We start from the raw sequence: 19,190 nt of genomic DNA on the forward strand, positions 1-19,190 counted from the left end.
GGTTCTGTAAAGCAATGATGATAATTAAAGACATATGGTGGGACTGGTGGGCTCGCTGTGAAGCACAGATGTAGTGGATCACAGTTGGCATTACTGGTGTAATTTTCACTTTTTCTGGTTTAAATGGAAGAAAGGTAGGCATAACAGATGACAATTCTCACACACACACACAGGCGCACATGCTACTAGATGCATGTAGGCTGCAAACACAGACACACTAACCAAAATTGTCTGTTTGTGTGTACACAACAAACATCACTCACTACAATTATTACACATTATTGAGTCCAAAGCCTGTATTTATCAAACTGCAAAAACTGAATATTTGGTCTTAACTCAAATGTAAAAGTAAAACTCTCTAATTTTTACTTCTATTCATAGACTTAAAGATAAAAGATATTTAAGCTTTAAGGGAGCTTAAATTATTTAAGAGTTGTTAAATCATCACCTGATGTAATGTAATTTATTGACATAAAATAATTGTTGACTGCGTAGGGCTTCTGTGATGACTGTAGTAGAGTAGCCTCCACTTTCTCATGCTAAAATGGTTAAAGAAATATTTGTTGGGCAGTCACAAATTGTTGTACTTTGTAAGCTGGATAACTTTCTTACAAGATGAACACAGTGGCCAAATTATAATTAGTCTTGTACTCCTCTCATCAACAAATGGGGTTAGCCTACAAAATTAGCAGTCTGATGGTTTGTGTGAGGGTTTATCTAATATATTAGCATGTTTATTATCCAGTCACACTTCCTTTAAGAAATCATGCCACCTTTCGAGATCTCAAAAATAAGACCAGTTATGATAAAACAAGATTATCTTTTAAGAAATTCTCACTGTCTTGCAGAATGCCCCTCATCAGATAACTAGCAACAATTTTGGGTCAGGAAATGTCAGTGTCAAAGCTCATACTTCTCCTTCAGACTTGTGGTCGTGTCACTGCACCAGACTGTTCAGTTAAATCGTTTATTCATAGCAGATTCAATTGCAGGCTTGCAAAGGTTCTTGTAAACAGCTTAACCTGATTAAAACTTCAACCAGAGTTGGACCAATATCTGACTGACTATGCATTGAAGCTGAACCACTGATGTTTCTCTGTTCAGACCAAAGTGAGTCCACTAGCACTACTTCCTCCTTCTTAGATCTCAGCATTTTACTTTCCCACACTCTGGGATCCTCCCTTTTCTTTATTTCCCGCACTCCGTCTTTCTTTTTCTCCTTGTTGCTGGAGGGCACGGGCTTCTCCAGTGATTAAGCCGTCTGGAGGCCTGTCTGTCTTTTACTGAGAAGAAGAGAACGACTGTTGGTGATACACTTCACCCAGCTCTCACTGTATGCCTCCGCCACGCCGAGATGACAGCTTTGAAGGCTGGTGAAGGCGAGGTGCTGTTTCACATGTGCAACAATATTACCAGTTTAACTTGTGCGGAGGTGAATTATCACCTTGTCACCCAAAAGTGCAAATAGTGTAGTTTTCAAAGAGCAATTAAGTGTAATAGCTGCTGTCAAGCCCTGAGGATGGTACCTGTTGCTCACTCTCTCTGCTTCTCTTTTCTCCTCGGCAGATGTGATAGCTCTAAAAATATTTTCCCCTCACTAATTCCCCAGATATCAACTGCTGCGCCTGCTGAAAGGTCCTTTTTGAAAAGGCTTCATATTCTTCCCATGATCCTCTCTCTCAGCCATCTTCACTAATAATACCGTTGATATTGGCCACATCACGTTTCCTGGAAGTAAAGTACAGTGAATGGAGGGCAGTATCGAGTTGCCCTTGATAAGGAAATGGAGACGAATGCTGGATGATTGCAAAGTTACATGACAATTATTCTATTCATTATTGTAGAAACAGGAGTGAAGACAGCGTGGGAGCTTGGAGGTTACAGGAGCTTGAGACCACATTCATACACTATATGTGAGCAAGTATGTGTGTTCACATGCAAAGCAAGTTTATACACCAATCATCCCCAACATTAAAACCAGTTACGCCGGTTACAGGTTTTAACGTTGTGGCTGTATAGTGCGTTTGTGTGTGTGTGTTTATATATATTTATGTCTCACAATTTTTAATGTTGTGGCTGATCGGCGTATACTTAAAAGAACTTGCTTTGTACGTGAATACAAATACACACTCATATCTGTATACCCTTTCCCCCCGTGCACTTATAGTCACGTTAGTGTGCATTGTATTCGATATTGCAAAACATGAAACAATGGGTTATGAATTGGCCTTCCAACCCAATATATTTGACATGATCTCTGCTTTCCATCTCGTTAGTTTGCTGTTTGTTTCTTTTCTTCCCTGACTCCTGTAGACTTTGTTCAGTTTGAGTTGCTCCTCTTAAGAATGCAACGTTCCCTTCCCCAGGCGCCCTGGAGATGTGAAGAGGATGCCTCAGAGGAGTTGTACTCATAAAGCTCCTCATCCTCCGAGGGAGAGACAGAGAGAGACAACAGAGAGAGAGAGGGAGAGAGGGAGAGAGAGAGAGAGGAGAGAGAGAGAGAGAGAGAGAGAGAGAGTACCGCCGACAGTACCGCCAGGCAAAGACACGCAGGCATAATAACTACACTTACACAGCTAGTCGACACATAATGAGACAATGCCGCAGCAACTTCAAGGAAGAACACAGATATATAAAAAACAACAGAGAGCAAGACAGAGGGAGAGGGAAACTGGGGGTTGGGGGGAGGAAAAAAAATGAAGAAACTATGTCAACTTTTATTTCCTCTGTTATTCCACATCAATGGATGCATGCAGTGATACTAATAAAAACAAAAAAATATACACAGGTATAGACACATAGGCAGTGAGTTGGCGTGTTTGAAAAGCTCTGTGGCAATTAAGGACAAATAACTTGCATTATTTCCTGTAGTGAAGGATGATCCCGACCACTCGCTAAAAACATGTTTGATTTAAACATCAAAAAGCGCCAAGAAACAAATAAATAAGACTCAAATAAACAAAGTTGCGTTAGGAAAAAAAGAGAGAGAGAGAACACAAACCGCAGGGGGAATAAGAATAAGAATAGCGAGCATCGAGACAAATAAGCTGGCAACATTATAACATTAGCAGTTAGAAAATACACTTAATTCCTCGGCAGAGATGGATATAAACTGCATTGTTGCGTTGCAAATCCCAGCGACCGGATTTAAACTGCTGCATTGTTTTATTAGGGAAATATGGGGGTGGAGGAACACCGCTTGTTCTAATTACAGTGATTTAATCAGGATTAGAGAGGTTACCTGGATGAAGCTAGGGGGCATCCATGGCAAGGGCACATGCTCTCAGACAAACTGGTTACATGTAGTGGGATGTTTCATGGAGATGGTCCTTATCGAAACTCATCTGTGACAGTGACTTCAGCGTTTAACAATGACTTTCTTTGCTCTTGCATGAGTAAACACTGGCCTATTGTTCTGCCTCTTTCCCTCCTCTCTCTGTCTTTATTTCATTCCTTTTTTTTCCTCCTGCCTAGTTAAACAGCAGGCAGAGGGAATCCATTTTAATCTGATTAATAACTTAGTTGATCACATATAACCCAATTTTCATTCAGTGCCGCCCTTGTCTGCCCAGCCACACCCACGCTGACCTTTGGAGTTGCCACAGTAACAATAAAGCACAATAAGCACCATTGTCCTGTCAAAAAAGCTAAAGATGTTTTACATCATTACAAAAATTTAATGTTGCCATCTTTTTAAATTGGATGCTTTCCAGAAAAGGCCAGGCTTACAATTGAATGTGTGTGTGTGTGTGTGTGTGTGTGTGTGTGTGTGTGTGTGTGTGTGTGGAGGGGGATACGAGTGGGATTTCAGTTTCCTGGGTCTCGGGGATGGGAACAACTTTTGTCATGCATTCACAGTAATATGAATCGTCCTTTTAAAACAGATATGGTTACATATTAGTTTTGAAAGGTACAGTAACTGGTTCAGCGTTAAGCTGCCCTCCAACACTGGGGCTCTTTGTTCTCCGGCCGAGCTAATAACTGGCCCTTGATCCTCATCTCTTACTGGTTGCGGAAGAACACTCTCAACTTTTTTCCCTCATCTTTTCCCCCCCTGAATGTATCTTTGATTACAGTGTTATATGAGCTTCGTTTTGTCATTTCAATTTCACTCAATGTGTTTAGCGCTGAGAGATTTGTATTCAGGATTGGCAATTATGATTAGAATGCCACAAAGTAAGCCTTGTGAGTTTTTGCAATGACAAGTGAAAGAGAGAAAAAATATCCTTCCTCCCTTTCTCTCCGTCTTTTTTCTCTCTCTCACACATACACACACAGGAAATATGAATCAAATATTCATGAAGTGGGCTGAGGTTCTCATACACCCATATGCTTCCTCGTTCAAGCAGCTTGCAGTGGACAGAGGCATCCATCCAGCTTGTATGACACAGCCGAGTGTGACAGAGAGCATGACAACACCCCTCCGCCACCTATCACCACAACCTCTGCCATCACGATAATCATCAAATAGGTCATAGCAAACATGCACTCCTCTTCTCCTCTCTTTTCTTTTTCCTTTGTCCTTGTTGCCCTCCGTTGTACCCCATGACTTCCTCTTTCGTTTAATAATCTGCTGTGAGAGAGATGAGTCCTCCGAGCTCCGTGATTCACTGGCCAGGAATCCTTGTAAAATCAGGGCGCCCTGCATTTGCCAGTTTCCAGAAATTGTAAGAACTTTATGGTTTATAGTTTTTTATTATGTCTCGGTAGGAATGAAAAGGGTGCTGTGAGGGGAGGGTGTGTGTGTGTGTGTGTGTGTGTGTGTGTGTGGGATTAAAACTGGAGGGATTAGCACCATACTTTAAGATAAATCTTTTTAATGTGAAACCTCATCCCCGCTCATTCTGGGGTAACCACTCTTATTAACTGCTTTTCTTTCCCTCCCTTTTATGCGGCCTATTTTTTCGCAGAGCAACTTTAAGTATGGGCTTTTGGACACGGCCGCGCACTGCTAACTCTGCCAGTTACACAAACAACGTCCCTTTTTAAGCTTTTAAACACAGAACAATGGCAAAGCACATAGCTGCGCACATTAATGCTTTTGTATATGGGAGGGGAAGAAAAAATAGCAGGAAAGCAGAGGAGAAGAAAAGAGATAAGCAGAGCTTGGCTGCGCTGCCCCTCCATCCATTTCTCTCTGTTTTCTTCTTTTCCCTCAATCTATCTCTGTGAAAAAAAATCTCTCTTTCCATCATCAAATCCAGGCTGATCTGTATGCGTCGGGGGCTAAACAGACAAACATCATATTCTCAGTCTCCAGACTCTAATTGACTGAACAAGGATTGGTCACACTTTTAAGAAGCGTTCCATAATGGATTTCCATGTTTGTGCCTCTTTTAACTGGCAGCACGAATGGAAGGCATAAATGTTGTCTTTATTACCAAAAACAACAGCCCTCTCTTTCTGTCTCCCTCTATCTCTTTGTATCTCTTTTTTTTCTAAAAGATGATATCAGTGCAATGGTCGGCGTTCGTTGCAAGGTCACCGCTGTTCGACAGATGACAAACGATCTCAAGATGGCCACATCATCTGTCCTGTAGTTGTTGGCTGCAAAAGAGATGAATGAACACATCTATTTTTCCTTTTTATTCTTCTCCACTTCTTTAATTTGATTATCACGTCGTGGGGGGGCAAAGCGACAAAAACAGCCACCTGATTATCCGTGGTACCGGCTAGAAGTGCTTCCAGGCCAAAATCAAACGAGGTGTGGGGAGGATGGGTGAAGAAGAACGGAGTCTTTTCAAAAAAACAAAACAAAAAAAAAAACTGCACTTATCATGTTTCTGTATCAGGAAGCAGACTTGGCAAGAGATGGGGATTCAGTATTATGGACAAGCTGCTCATCAGATGGGAGTTGGGTTTATTTCTGTGGCCCACCCTCCCTCCCCCCGACTCCCTTCTATCCATCCATTCCTCCCTCCCATCCTCTGCCACCCCTCTTGTTTGCTTCCTACCCAAGATGTGTCTCATTTTCCCTGACTGGACAGCTACATCAGAAAATGCCCAAAAGAACTTGGCGTCTTTGTGTGGACAGAACACAACTTTTCATTTAAATTATTTGATTAATTTCCTCAATGGTTTTTTTTTTTGTCTTCTTCTTCTTTTTCCCTTCATCTTTTTCTTTCTTTTTTTCCTGAGCTCATTATCTGCAGTATGGAACACAGGGTAAAAACACCCGTATACACACACACATACGCTTGTGATGGAGCTAAACTCCATCACCAGCAGTGACGGTCACTTTTGACAAAACACTAAGTGCATTTCTTAATTATCTGACTTCTGTCTAATACCGTTGTCATCTCACAGACAATCCCTCTCCTCACTCTCTGATGTTGTTATTATGTTCTCATTTGAACGCCGGCTCTCTGCAGGTAGTCATCCCCCACCAGCCCTCATTGTATCTCTCCTCCTCTACCTCACACCCATACTCATGCTCATGCTTCTTCTAATTCTCGTCTCTGGTCCTCTGATAAACTTTGCTTTACGCTCTTTTGTATTATAAAGAAATGTAGAGGGTTATTGGCATGAAATCATTGTCTAAAAACTATATTAAAAATAATAATAATAATTTTTGAGCTACTCACGTCTACACATCTCTGATGGCTATTGGAATCAGTCAGTAGGCTGGAGAATTTGTAGTGGATTGGCAGAGTGTACAGCAGGACGGTGTGGTGGTTCTTTACAAATGAATCCATCCCATGATCAACACCATCCGTTCATTACCGAACACACGCATACACACACACACAAACACACACACCTGTCTCCCACCTTCTCTTCTTTCTCATCATTTGACAAATTAAATAAATAAATAGATAAATAAATAAGGCTTGGCTTGTTAAGAAAACAAATATTCTGCAACTTTATCAGGAGGGAGGCAGCAGGCACAACTCTTTCCTTTTTTTTTTCCTCTTTGTGAAAGAGTGCCGTCAGCTTACCTGAAGTTTTAGGAGAACATGTCTTTCTTCCAGGCTGTTAACTTGAACACAATGCGGTGCTTTTTTTGGAGGGGATTGTCTGTTCATTCCCATCAAGTATTAAAAGTTTACAAAGAAAATGCAGGGAGCTACCTAAATTTAATGTAATTACAGGCCCTTTTTGTTTTCAGTAACATAGGTATGTTGCACCTATCTAGTGTTTTCCCATAGCAGATTCACACAATAAAGTGAGCTAAACTAGGCTATCGGTTTTTTGGGGGGCTTAAATGCAGAGGTTGCAGTATTGGATCTTACACCTATTGAAGCTGACGCAGTATAACAAAGCGTGCAGGGCCAAAAGTAATGATCATATACAAATATCAATATGAGAAAGAATGTGTGCTAAAGAAGACGCATGGCTATTGATGTTTAAATAACTGTAGTGTCAGATAGATGGAGAGAGGGGGAAAAATGTGAATCATATGTTCTCACTGTGTCTTGTGGCAAAAAAAAAAAAAAAAAAAAACACCTAATCGAACACACCCAGCAAGGCACAACCAGTGAAGCCAAGGGCAAGATAAAAACACCACCTCTCTGTCTTTCCTCTTTCTCTCTGCCGGGTGAACATAACAGCAAATAAATATATAATCAGTTAGTATGCCATTTTTGCTGTGAGCCACATTATCTGCCTGTGTTGCCTCTCTCTCTGGAAAGAGAAAAAGAAGGGAGTGTTTGACAATGCAAACTCCGATGATAAAAACCAGTAAAAAGTTATATCTTCAAAAGTGTTTTTTTTTCTCCACTCCTGTGTGTGTCTTTTAATTTGTCTGGGCATACGCAGCTGTATTTGCATTTCAAATGCTCATATTTGAAGAGGGTGGTTTAAATGCCAAGACGCGAATTGATGACAATCACCTCGACTCAGAGGCATCGGCAAAAACCCTCTCTCCTCGCCGCTGACATTAAAACTAAACCAACGGCTGCAACACAAACACAATACAAATATATATTTATCTTCCCAGCCTCCCCTCTTCCTCCATCAACCTTTCTCTTGCTCTTCCTCTCCCTCCATCTCATTATTTTAGTATCACTTTACATTTGAATATCAGTTCCTATACTCGCAGGGCAACAGTGTGTGAGCTGCCTCTAGCAAACTAAAATAAGAGAATAATCAGCGGGGTTCAGAATGAGGAGGAATTGATTCAGCAGCAAACAGTCGGGGTGCACACACACACACACACACACACACACATACACATACACATAGGCACAGCCTCCTCCCCTTTCGCTGCCTTTTCATCACTTTTCCATATTCATTTCTGTAATTTACAGTAAATCCAATAGCTGTCACTCACACACACACACAAATACACAAAAGAAAAAAAAAAAGAATTAAAAAACACTGTAGATTTACAGCATTGGGAAACAGCTGCTGCAACATTTACAGCAAAGACCACTCTAAAATATTAAAGATGTGTCATCACCGGCGTTCAGCCTCTGCATCTGTAACCATCTGCTGTCTATTAAAACATTACACCCAAAAAAGCACATGCAGCCCACTCACTCAGCGATGCTATTTCCAGCACTTTTTTTCCCCCGTTCAGATCTGCTCGATATGGGGGAAACTACACTGGTACAGACAAACAACCTTTTGAGTCCTGCCGAACTCAACCAGCTGACTCGAAACATCAAACATGAATATCTGCTGATATTGTTGAACAACTTATGCTATCAAGCAGCTGATAATAAATACCACAGGGCAATGTCAGATCAAAAAATATGTTACTATAGAAGTCACAGGTTCATAAGTTTAGGTCAGTACTGTCGTCTCTGTAGGAACAGAGTTCAGAATACAGTTCATCACATGCTTAAACCGAGATAAATCTTCCTTACTAAAATCAATAGTGTGTGATAGTGATGTTTGTTAGAATATTCTAAGGGCTTTTCATCTGAAATTATTAGTTTTCCTTTCACAATTATATTTTCCTCATGATAAATAATAACTGTAGGTCACATCCACAACCCTCCTTTTGATTTATTTCATTACATTACTGGTCCCGTCCACGTGTCCTTGAGCAAGACATTGAACCCTCAAGTTGCCATGACTAAGAGCATCAGCTAAATGTCTAAAATGTAAAATTACAGTCCTCTCTTCTCTGATGTCCTTGGGTTACTCAGGGGTGTGGAGGCGTACAATGACTCAGACTGTTTGGGGCGATGACATCTGTCCTGTTAGAACAGATAGAGAGAAAAAAGAGGAGAGTGAGAGCTGGGCTTCTGAAAGCAGCACCGCAAAATATTATGTTACAACCAAACAGAGAGAGATGGGAGGAGAGACTTATGGGCCGAGTCAAAGGTAAACAATTACAACATCGTGAGTCACTTTTTTGGAGCGCGCCTAAAGGAAGATCATCTCTCCCACTTAATAGGTAATTTCCTTTGTCTTCTGAGGATCAAATCACATGTTGCCTTCAACGGGGTGGTCTGGTGAGGGAAATGGCAAAAAAGAGAGAGAAAAAAAATTACAGATTGAAACTTGGCTGGAAAACTTTCTCAACAGCGTTCCTTGAGAAACATTCTGTTCAAATTAAACAAGCGCCTGTTTGTGAGGAATGTAATGACAGATTCGGAGGGACATTTCCCAGTTTATGTCTCTTTTTTTTGGTATTTCATGCTATCTGTCATCTTGTCTGTGCAAAACTAGTTGTCCATTTTGGGGCTGTCATCTCCTCCTCCTTCATTTGCAACCACTTTTCTCTCTTGTTTCCTTTCTCTCTCTACATCTCTCCATCACTCTCCCTTATGATGTCACTATCTCGGTGTGAATCATTAGGATATCAGTGTTCAGCCAGTGACAGAAAGTGCCTGATTAACAAGCTCTCTTGTTTTTCCTCTCCTCTTTATCCTCCTCCCATTTTTCTGAAACGAGGACTCCCGCTGCTTCCAACGACATTTCTCCTCATTCCACCTCCCCCTCCTCATCATCCCTCCTTCCCTTCTCTTCTTCCCTGTCGTGGATGGCAGGGAGTCACAGGTGTGTGACAATAATTACACATACACTCAGAAAAAAATAATGTCGTTTCCTCCATTTAATAAGTTTGCAGTAAAATAGGCAGCGAGATAGCGAGAGAAGCAGAGAGCTCAAATCTTATCGGATACCCCAACCTCTAACTTAATCATATGGCTCTTAAGAGCAGCCCGCCACCAGCTGGGGCTCCGTAATATGCATGCAATATGTGTGTAAAACGATACGCTTTAATTCTGAGCCCACTTTAAGCAGCAACAAAATCTGTTTATATGGGAGACATTTAAAAAGAAGAGAGGGATGGAGGGAGGGTAAGCAGGGGATTGGGTTAACTCTTGCTCTCCAGGCCTGACAAAAGCCATCTGTTGGGTGTCAGCTAGTATCACTGTACACACTGTAATGTACAGAGTGAAGAACAACATGGGGGAAAAGTTTAAATCTGAGTGTGAACGGAGTCACCAGTTGCACAGTCCACTGTGGCCCCTGTGTCCCCATTTTTAAAATCCCCTTTATGTCCCTTGAAGTTGTTTTAAATTCAGACTTGAGTGCTTGTGTGTCTCTATATGTCACGCTATAACTGAATGGATGGATGGATGACATTACTGAATCGCTTTGGTGACCTTATGACTCTTCAATGCTTGTGCTGCTCTTACCTCAGTGTTTTAGCTGGCAGGTCATCAAAATTGGATGACAAAATAGTTTGTATGACATGACCTTTAAAAATGACCTATAATACTATTTTTCATCTTTACGGGGGCATCAGATGACATTATTTGTCAATGCCTTCTAAAACTGTTTCAAATTAAGATTTAAAAAAAAAGATTTATATGACTGTCCTCTGCTCTGTCGTCACTATGGTTTGGTTTGGTTTAGGCACAAAAAGCATACGGTTAATGTTTAAAAAAAGATCTTAGATTGGGTCCAAATAACTATGAAATATTAAATTAAGGCTTTGGGTTAAAAGAAAGTCAAATGTTAGGTAACTTTCATGGTCAAAAGGGTAACTATTTGGTCAAGGATACAGAACAGTCACGGACATGGCTGAAAAAAGAAAGGTAAAAAGTAGATTGTTGGGAGGAAATGGGAAATGAGCTGTGTTCTCCTGGGCCAAAGTCATATGCTTTGTTGACCCATCCACCTACGCCAACCAGACTTAAACAGTTCCTACTTTACCTACCACTCAAACAACCGCATTTGACAGTAACCATTGTCCTGTAATTGTCATCAATGACCACAGTGGCCACTGTTGGGCAAGATACATGGCTCAGTTAAAGTTTGGAAAAACCATTTTATATGCATATATATGTGTGTGTGTGTGTGTGTGTGTGTGTGTGTGTGTGCAAGCAGCTTATTATGACCCATAGTTATGTTGCTATAAGATGATTTACATTGAAGTGACAAAGCCCTCTACTGGCCACAGTAACTATGTCAGGAGCAAAGGAAGAAGTCATCTTACATTATATAGCAACAAATTCTGCGTAGGAAGTAGGGGTATATATGTTGGTTTATCATACAGGACTCCACTGTATGACAAGACATTGGTCTTAAACATGGGAGAATGCTGTTTGGTTCTGGATTCAAACCAATTATCAAATTTCTTTTAAACGTGACCATGATTGTTCTATAACATTAAATGTGTTCATTATTGTAACCATGATAACAAAGGTTCTCTAACCTTAATGAAGAAGCTACTTATTTTAGCCCAAACTATGATCCTTCCCTAAACCTTACAAGTTATTTTTGTGACTAAACCAAGCAAACATTTACTATAGCATTGTCACATAATTTAAAAGGTTCGTTATCGATTTTTCACCAGTGATTTTCACTAGTTTATATTTGGCATAGTTATCAGGATGCTAATTCCAGAAATGCTCCTATAATTTTTATTTGAGGTGGAGACATGACATATGTGAGGTGCAATCAAAAAGTTCAGAGACTGCATATATAACAATCAAAATCTGTACCTAGTTTAAATTTGGCTGCCATTAGCGTCAAATAGTCATCTTGTGTGGTGATACACCACTCCTAGTACTCCGGAAGTCCCGTTCTGTGAGTATCCTCTGTGACTTGTGCTGGATCTTGTCCACTGTGTCAAAATTGTGACCCCTCAGATTGCATTTCATTTTGGGGAGGAGGAAGAAGTCGCAGGGAGCCAAATTCACTGTTGTCATGATGGAGCAATTGGCATCATGCTTCAAATGAGGTCATTTACACTGAATGTCCTCTCTCAGATGCCTCAGAACGGTGCAGTAGAACCCGACATTGACAGTCTAACCCTTGGGGATGAATTCATACTTGCACAACCCCACCGAATGTCAAAGAAAACAATAAGCATGCTCTTGCTCGCACTTGTGCCTTTACACACCTTCTGTGGTCTTGAAGACAGCGGGCTCTACCACTGGTAAGACTGCTGTTTGGTCTCTGGGTCATAGCTGTAAACCCAACTCTTATCACTAGTGATGATCCTCTAGTGATGATATGACACAGAATTTGATGATTGCTGTCGTCTCAAGTTTGAGATCCACGATGAAATCGCAAAGGTGCAAAAGTAAACATGTAGCACAGGTTCACATGTTGATCATGCAACATAACATGGAAAATGACTCATGAAAATTATTACGTGCATCTGCGTTCACAACAGGAACAGTCTCTGAACTTTTTGATCGCACCTCACATGGTTTGTACTTCAAATAGTTGCCGGACAGTTCTTTTTACATGTCGAAATCTGATGATGGTTAATAATAACAGTGACATGGGTTTTGGAAATTTGCAGGGGATGGGAGCAGGGTAGACAAATTGACTTGCCATTTGCTTGAGTCATACTGTTGAGTGTCCAGCATAGTCCAGCTAGTCCAGCATCCAGTGTTTGGACCTGGGGTATCACCAAAGGGTAAGGAAGAGGCGAGGATAGAAGAAAGCAAGAGCAAGGCACAAGAGAAGCAGAAGGCTTTCAGGAACGGAAGGAGTGGAAGGGGAGAAAAGAGGAAAAGAAATAGAGGGGAGGGACATGTGTAAACTTCAAAAAGCCTCTGACGGCTGCTGCTGCTGCCGCTGCCAGCCCTGACCACTCTACAGATGCTTTTGTTCCCTGCTCGGTCTCGCTTTCTTTTGCACCCTCCTCTCTGTAACCCCCCTCCTCCTCTTCTCCCCTCTTTTCGCCTGGTGTCTTTGGTGATCTAGTGCAAGAGGAGCGGGGGCTATCAAAGCCACCGCTGTCTGTTACAGACTTCAAAACCCGGGGCCCCCGTCCGTCCGTCAGCCCCAATCATCATATCTGCGAGGCCCCAACAGAAAGCCTCATACACTGGAGGAGAAATATTTGATCTGTCCTCTTTGCAAGGATCAACAGTCACACAAATGACAGGGGTGCCCCGGCATTGCAAAATGAGGAGGAAGGAGGGGGGAGTAAGAGGAAGTGAGAAGACTGGAGGAGGGCAGTAGGGGGCAGGGAAATGAGGATGGGTATCATGAACGGGTAAAGAAAAAAATACTGATAATGGCAACCACTTCACTTGATAAAGTGAAATTAAGTTTTCTCAACCTAACCCTTGTCTTAGTAATTTCTTTCATACAGTATATCACATCTGTATACTTTGATATAATTAATATCTGAGCAGAGTCCGTATTGGACATAGATTTTATAGCATAAATAGCTAAGGGGAAGAAAATTGTTACAACCATTTGTTTTTCATCATCTTTAGTTTTTCTTAATTTTATTCATTCGTCTTTGCTTTTATTCATTATCTCTCATTAATCCACGTATGCTATGGACAATAATTGGAAACTGAATTAGTGAGATATAGTGCAGAATAAACTTACCTAATCTTATTTTAGCCTCTCGCAGTGCAGACCTACCTACCGAAGCTACTACATTTTTCTATTGAAGCGATTTTATTATTAAAATTCATATAATTACAATATACAAATTTGCAGGAATTAAATATAGAAATTATGTTTTAAACTATATGATATACAATTTAGACACCGGTCAAATAATTAATAACAGTTAATAACAATTATTAATTAAAATCATTCATCACCCATAAATACCCAGATGTTGTTGGTTCCAGCTCCTGTGTGGCAGTTTGTTATTTTTCTCTCTTTATGATGACTCTAAATTGAATGTTACGCTGGGTTGGGGGGGTGGGGGAGGTTGGCCATTTTCACAATTTTATATTTTATCAACAAACTGATTAAAAGAATTGACACATCTGTTAGTAATGAGGAAAAACTGTTACGTAGTTGTGGTGAAATCCAATTATTTTATACCTACCTGAGTACTGAGATGCCTGTGAGTATTATCATGGTTTACCCTGCTTTTTATTTGTCACTACATAATAACATATTAGTGTTCAGAATAGACTAATAGGCTTGTATCTATCCATGTATCTATCAATCTATTTAGCCATCTATCTGTCTATCTTACTGTCATATGACAGTTATTTATAGACATCATTGTGTGTGTCTCCTGGAGACGGCTGGTATAGTTAGCTCTTAAATCCTGTATGTGAGATCAGACTACATAATTACCTATCACATTAAGTCCTTTATGTCCACCAGACTTAGGCCTCTCTCTCTCACTGTCTGTCTGTATGTCTCTCTCTCACAGACATGCACACACTCACACACACACAGAGCAGCAGCAGTGGAGCAGCTGGTAGCATTATTGACACACAGTGTGCCTGGGGGTGGGGGGCGGGCAGAGAGAATGAGAGAGAAAATCAAATGGGGAGAAGACGAATATGTGATTGGAAGGAGAGTCTACGTTAGTGGAGATCACTAGCTTCAAAGCATTTTTGCTTAATTGACCTACACACACATAGAGCGTACCACAACTTCCTAACACACACATACGCACCAGCCCCTTTGGCGTGAATCTATTCAGACAGACTGCTATCAGCGATGCAGGCATGTCACTCATCACCCCATCGCATCCAACAGAAGAATCAGCAGGACATCGTGTCAAGCTTCATGGAACACACACACACACACACACACACACACACACACAGACACACACGCATACACGTGCCAAGCTGCAAGTCCAAGGTTCATAAGGTTGAATGTTTCCAAAGCTAATCAGTGTACGTCTTATGTCTTAGTACGGTACATAGTGTGATGGAAGATTGTACCAGAGTGGACGTTGCTAATCTGTCAATATGTGTGTGTGTGTGTGTGTGTGTTGGTCTACCTGTCTGTCGCTTTAAGATCAAGAACATAGGGGATGATCCGCACAGGTGTCTAGATTAACAGACACACAGGCATATATGTCACACACACACTTCATTTTATTGGATACACAGTAGTTTTAAAATGACAGGAGTGAATGTCTGCTTATTCTGTTCTGTTCTATTTTATTCTCTAGATTGATTCGATTGTTTATGCTCATCATGGGCTTCATTTCCAAGTCTATGAATTTATCATGTTTTACTAGAAGCAAATTTTGGCATTACCCTTGCCCTTATGTTTTAATATACAAAAATTGTCTATACTGTATGAATATCATAACAACTGTCATGCTTCTTTTATTGTCAAAGTGCAGAATTAATTATGCATCAAAATGAAAATCCCAACACAATGAAAACAGTTGAGAAATTCAGGACTTTGCAAGGCCTGTTTTTGGAACCGTTGATAATTTATTGGTTGTCATATCAGGTCTCTAATCAGTGCTGTGAGGTTTGGGGTGACGTTAAAGGGCTGACGAAGTGGAGGTTATACTAACCCTGCTCAGCTGCAGGGATGCAAAGAAAAAAAAGAAAAGAAAAAAAAAACATGTTTTCATTTTGACAAGTAGAGACAAGTCCAACTCTGAGTATTATAGTCTCAAGGGAATTGGGTAAAGATGGCAGGTGATCTGCACTGTGTGTGCATATAAATGGGAATGTGTGTGCTATTGTCATCGCTTTCAGCAACAACAAAACAAATTAATTCTTTTCTTCTTTGAACGTAGAAATTTGGGGTGTCACTCTGTGCGTGTGTGTGTGTCTGTGTGTGTGTGTGTGTCTACCCATGTTTTTGTGTGTGTGGTAACAGATGTCCACCCAGTGGCTGCTGGGAAGGCACTTCACATTCTACATGTGTTAAGTGACAGTGATGGACAGCAGGTAGTCCTTTTAATAATTCAATATATTTTAATCTTCTCTCCTCTCTCTCCCCCTCACTCTCTCTCATCAAAAAACAGATTTTGGTGTGGGGCAAATGTGAAAACTGGCAAATATATATATATATATATATATATATATATATATATGTATATACATATAAAAATCAGCTTTAACAGACTTTAAATCCATTGTTTGATTCAATTATCCCAGAACACAGGAGCATGTGCAGCTGTTTTTTCTGGCCTCCTCACATGCATTCTAAACATCACTCCATTTTAGAGAAGACTAAAAAAAGGCAGTGGCAGAGAGAATGAGCCAGATCCAGCCAGCCAGTCAGTCAGTCAGTCAGTCAGCCAGAGACACAGACATTTCCCCAACACCAGGATGCGGGTAAGTGAGCCTCAACTGACCAGAAAAAATTTGCCTCTGTCTGTTAGACACGTAATGGAGTCATTTAACTAGTCAAATTAGGAGCCGGCGAGATGCCGCATGCTTCATTACTGGGTTCCAATGGGCACTGCTCTACATTTACGTCAGAAATGATTTCAGGGCAAATTAATGTTTTTATTGTTCTGCGGAAAAGAAAAAAAAATGCACCCACATACACAACACAGACACAGGATGGCTCTTACACATGTATGTCTACATTCTTGTACACACATGGCTCAGAGCTCAAAATGCAGTACAACAACACACAGGTTGTTTGCACACACTTCTCTGTCACACATCTGAGTCACACATCTAAAAGATCAGCACCATCTAGAGGTCAAAATCTGATATTGTCCTTGCCTCACTAATATATTGAGGCGCTTATTTGTCTCCCCTCTTTGTAAAAGCATTGAGAAATGTTCCCCGCAGCATAATTAGTTACACACCAAATGATTATTTCCCTAAAGCCATTTATTGAGAAGGAGGGCATTCACGGCCACAAGTGTGCAGCCCCTGAATTATCAGTTGGGCTTAACATTTGTTGAACGGTCACAATTTTTTTTCTTTTTTCACAGGAAAGAGCACATCCAGTAAAGGTGGAGAATAAGTTGGAGAAGAAAAGAGGTGTTTAAAACAAATTTTAGCAGCAGAAAGGCAGCTGGTTAGCTATGCTGATGATGTGAGTGACAGCTATTTAGCCTGGCTTGATCCAGCACTCCCTCTCCTGACCTCTAAATCAGAACCAGGTGATGACGGAAATAGGAAATAGAATATATCCACTGGGGAGAGATCAAAGAGTGTGTGTGTGTGTGGGAGATGAAGAGTGGGAGGGGGGTGTGCATGTAGATCTGCTCCTTGTCGACAGGGAGGTCTGACAACTGGGATTATTGATGACAAGCAGAACCCTGTTAGATTCCGAGCATAGGCACAGACCTCTGGGATTTGGAGTCCTTGTGGTGTTTATATGTCCGGCTGTCTCGCAGACCACCGACTCTCATCGGCTCAAACCGAATGAGATGCAGGCTGAGCTGGAACTCAACCAGCCACTTTTCTCAGCCTTCGCTCCTCACTCAGATTTCAGTTTCAATGCAGACGTGGTGAAGTTGCCTTTAATGGTCAGAACAAGACTAGGTTCATTCAGCGCTCTTTCCTGTGGCAGTTTTTCAGGCTTCACGCAGCTGCTTGTATTTATGTTATCAGAGATTACAGCTGCATTGTTTGAAGTTGACTGACAGCCAGTGATATTTATGCTTATGCGTAACTGTGTATTTGGATTCCTTTGTTTTTGACGAAGCACACACACACACACACACACACACACACACACACACACACACACACACATTAAACACACCAAGATGCACCGGTGTGAAGATGCTGCACACATACTGAGCTGTGCAGACAAACACTCACGGACACACACTCCCTGTCAGTTGCTGTTGTTCTTGACATTCTGTCGATATCACTGCGTCCAAAAGCTCGGTGTGTTTGATACGGCTCTCGGCTGACGCTGGCCGGAGCACTTTGACGCACACTCAGACACAATCTCTCACACACGTTCCAAGACCTATGCAACCATCCCTCTGTCTGTCTCCCTCTGTGGTTCTATCCCTCTTGTTCATCATCCTCTTTCAGACTTCATTGCTGTCCCTCTGTGATAACCAGCAGTCCAGCCACATAGACAGATAGGTTTTATATGCAGTCAGAGAAGTGTTTCAAGAGGGCATTGTCAGGCTGAAATACAAATATGTTACTATATAAGAAAGTGAAGAGGTGGTCATTAAAATGAATGTATTAATGTGTAAGAAAAAAAGAATATACAGTTGAATACACCGTAAAAGTCAGCTGCAAACTTGTATGTTCCCAAATTCTTGCTATGGTATATGTATACAGTGATTAACTAACTTGTGATGTACTTTTGATAGTTGCTATTTTCTTGAGCCAGGCTTTGATGTGTGCACTTGTCCACTTGACTCTAACCACATGTATGAGGTGGTAAGACTGTTGCTGTGTCCAAAATCACTCCATTTTAAAATCTGAAAAATAGACCTGTCAGTGCTCCCAGTAATGGTGACACTGTTTCTAAATTACCTTAAACGTATACATTTATAGACTACATTCTCTTGTTACTTGACACCCATATATTTGTAATAAACTTATACTGGCCCACGATATTGGCCCAATCGATTTACCAGTATCTAGTTTAGATCTTATAATTTGTTCAAAAACTATTTTCTGTCTGTCTCTTTTTTATTTGATTTGAAAAAATAGTCAAATTAGAGTTATTCCATAAGTAAAGCTAAGTTGTCAAACTGATATGCTGTTTTTGCAGGTGCATGTGAGAAATGCACGCATTCATGTTTGTGTGTTGAGAGACACCTATTTGCCTTGATACATCTCATTTGTTTGAACGCAGAGAAGTACAGATTGATTTCTTCATCCATCTTTGGCCAAGCAGACCCAGTCCCTCCTCAGCCTGCCCCCCCCCCCCCCATTGAATGAACACAGGCATTTTATAGACACAGGCCTTGATGCTGCAATATTGTTTTTGACTCTCTATGTTATGTATTGATCACCAGCTTGCCTGTTTATCTGCACCGGGGTAGACACTAGATGAATACATGCACACACAATCTCTCAAACACATGAACATTGAGGCGCATACACTCATGGCCTTCCATTTGGACAAGGCATCATTGTTGTTGCCACATTGCG

The 19,190-nt window shown here is 41.0% G+C and overlaps 1 protein-coding gene across 4 annotated transcripts in view; it reads left to right on the top strand.

Annotated features, from left to right (window-relative positions):
• The window catches only part of znf536 (zinc finger protein 536), a 219,115-nt gene that overhangs the window by 161,401 nt on the left and 38,524 nt on the right, over positions 1-19,190 (top strand). The gene's annotated exons all lie outside the window — the stretch shown is intronic.

This window comes from Lates calcarifer, linkage group LG2 (assembly GCF_001640805.2).
Source record: "Lates calcarifer isolate ASB-BC8 linkage group LG2, TLL_Latcal_v3, whole genome shotgun sequence".
Classification (NCBI taxonomy): Eukaryota; Metazoa; Chordata; class Actinopteri; family Centropomidae; genus Lates; species Lates calcarifer.